Genomic DNA, 2,875 nt, shown 5'->3' on the forward strand with positions numbered 1-2,875 from the left:
TCTATAGTCTAGTCTAGTCTATAGTCTATAGTCTATAGTCTATAGTCTATAGTCTATAGTCTATAGTCTATAGTCTATAGTCTATAGTCTAGTCTAGTCTATAGTCTATAGTCTAGTCTATAGTCTAGTATAATCTAAAGTTTTATTGTCCTGCATAATGACAAGTCGTATGGATGTTATACTTTGTTTGTAGTGAAAACAGAATTTTTTTTTGTCACTCAATGGATTCCAAAAATGCCACTCAACTTAAAAAATAAGCAACAAGTTCTGCTCAAGTGTAGTGACGTTATTGTGTTGCTTTTTCTCTATTTTTAATTGGTTTAAATGCTATACTTGTGAATATTTTATGTAACAACAACTTTGTACAACTAATTAATGAACACTTGCAACTAAACAAAAATCCATAACAAAGGAGGGTGAAAAAATACTAAAAAGAGAAGTAAATTACTATGATAACGAAAAATTTTAAGTTAAATAATGAATAAGCGATGAAGCTAAGCGACGGCAACTTTTACTATGGTTACAGTAATTTTATCATAATGTCGCATAGAGAGCAAACTATGAATATGTTTAGGTTTCATCGAAAAATTGGAATTTAATTCAATCTTAAATATGATTATATTCTAAGACCCTTATAAGGCACTTCTTTTAACATTTTTCTAACAACATTGTAAGATATGACAACCATGCATACGTAGTGTAGTTTAGATACATATTTGTTTCTAATGTGAACATATTATATGTAATCAAATTAAAGAGTACAATCTATGTCAGGCCTGTGTTCTCATTTTGTCTATATGTGTTACAAAGTCAAACAATACCTCAAATATGTTGAACATGTAGCAGCAACAAATAAAAAACTAATTAAACATTTTGATTTTAAAATTAATATTACATATGTCACGATGTTTTCAATAGATATTAATAAATTTTCTTAATATAATTGAGTATATAACTTAGTTTATGAATTTCAAACTAAATTTAAATTGATTCGAACTGTAGTATGTAGTCTATATTATTGCCTCTGGTCCATCCATACTATACTCTATAATATAGAGTATAGTCTACAGACTAGTCTTGTCTAGTTTAGGGTCCAGACGTTAGCGTAGTCCAAAATCCAGACATAAGTTTGGACTATTTAATAGATTATAGTCTGTTCTATAGTCTATAGGCTACACTGTAGTCCTTACAATAGACTAAAGTCTAGTCTTTAAACTACTACTACAGTCAAAGTTGATTCTAGTTTAGAGTCCAGACGTTAGTGTAGTCCATATTCTAGACTATTGCTTGGACTATATAGTCTATAGAACAGACTAAAGAGTAGACAATATTCCAGTCTATACAGTCGATTCTATATAGTCCCTACTATAGTAAAATTTCTAGGCAATGGTCTGGCCTATAGTTTCGATTGTAGTCCAAACTATAGTCTAGTCTACAGACCATACTAAGGTCAAGTCTATAGCCTATATTGTATTCTTTAGACTATAGTCTATTTTATACACTACAGTCTTGTCAGTTTAGACTATAGACTAGTCTTTAGTTAAGACTAAAGTCTAGTGTATAAGCTATAGTCTAGTATATAATCCATAGCCTATAGTCTACCATAGAGTCCAGAATACAGTTCATAGTCTATTAATATTGTTAAGTCCATAGTCCAGACCATAAACTATTCCTATATAAACTATACTACACAATATAATATTTTTCACCAACCCAGCAAAAACTAAGTGATCTTATTATTCTGTTGCTCAATTTGTACATATTTTTATTTATAAATCATCATCAGCAGTTATTTATGAAAATTCTTTAACAATATTTATGATATCATGATACAGTAATTAATTAAAGCTTAATAAAACAAAAAAAAAACTATATGAAAGCAATTCGAGACATGAAAAGCAGTGAGACAGTGAGCGATGCAATTAAATGATTATGATACGTGTGTGAGTGGAAGGAGGTTTGTGTATTTTTCAGCGATATTTTTTTCCTCTATATACTTTATTTGTTTTTATTTTCTTTTTGTGCTTATTTAACCCCATCTTACCTGTACAATTGTACTGCTGTTGTTGTTGTTGCTGATGTTGATTATGTATCATAAATTTTATATCATTATTACGATTGCCATCGCAATTATTAAATGTGTTAAATTGCATTGTTGCCGCCGTTGTCTTGGTTCCTTTTGTTGGCGTTGCCGTTGTGATGACAGCTGTTTCTGTTGATGTTTCCATTATGGTTCCAAAATGAGTTGGTGTTGTTGTTATCGGTATAACACATATATCATTGGCATTTCTTTTATCAACTGTGTGTTAAAGAAAAGGAAACAAGAAGTTGTTTTTGTTTTCTTTTTTTTTCACAATTTCTTGGATTTTGTTTGTGTGTGTGGGAATATGTGTATACGTGTGTATGAATATGTAGAGCGTATAATTATAAATGAATGGAATTTAATTGGTGTATTGTTTATTTCCTTTTCTTCAACTACCACCTTACCAAATTCTTTAATTATACATTTATTTTCGTGATGAAAGGATGTTCAATGCCGATGAACTTGGTCAAGTGGTGTTGTTGTAATTGTGTTTGTAATTTGGATTTGTGATTAAATGTATGTTTGTTTTCTTCTGATTTACAACTGTTTGATTCAGCACAAACAGCCATAAATTAAGGTTGAAAGAATAATGGATTTATGATGAAAATAAACGTGATAACGATCAATTACAGTTGTATATACCTAAATTTCAAAATATCACTGAATTCAACTTATTCCAGAACTGAACTGAACTAGAACTGAACTGAACTAGAACTGAACCAGAACTGAACTAGAACTGAACTAGAACTGAACTAGAACTGAACTAGAACTGAACTAGAACTGAACTAGAAC

Source organism: Lucilia cuprina, chromosome 6, assembly GCF_022045245.1.
Source record: "Lucilia cuprina isolate Lc7/37 chromosome 6, ASM2204524v1, whole genome shotgun sequence".
In the NCBI taxonomy this organism is placed as follows: domain Eukaryota; kingdom Metazoa; phylum Arthropoda; class Insecta; order Diptera; family Calliphoridae; genus Lucilia; species Lucilia cuprina.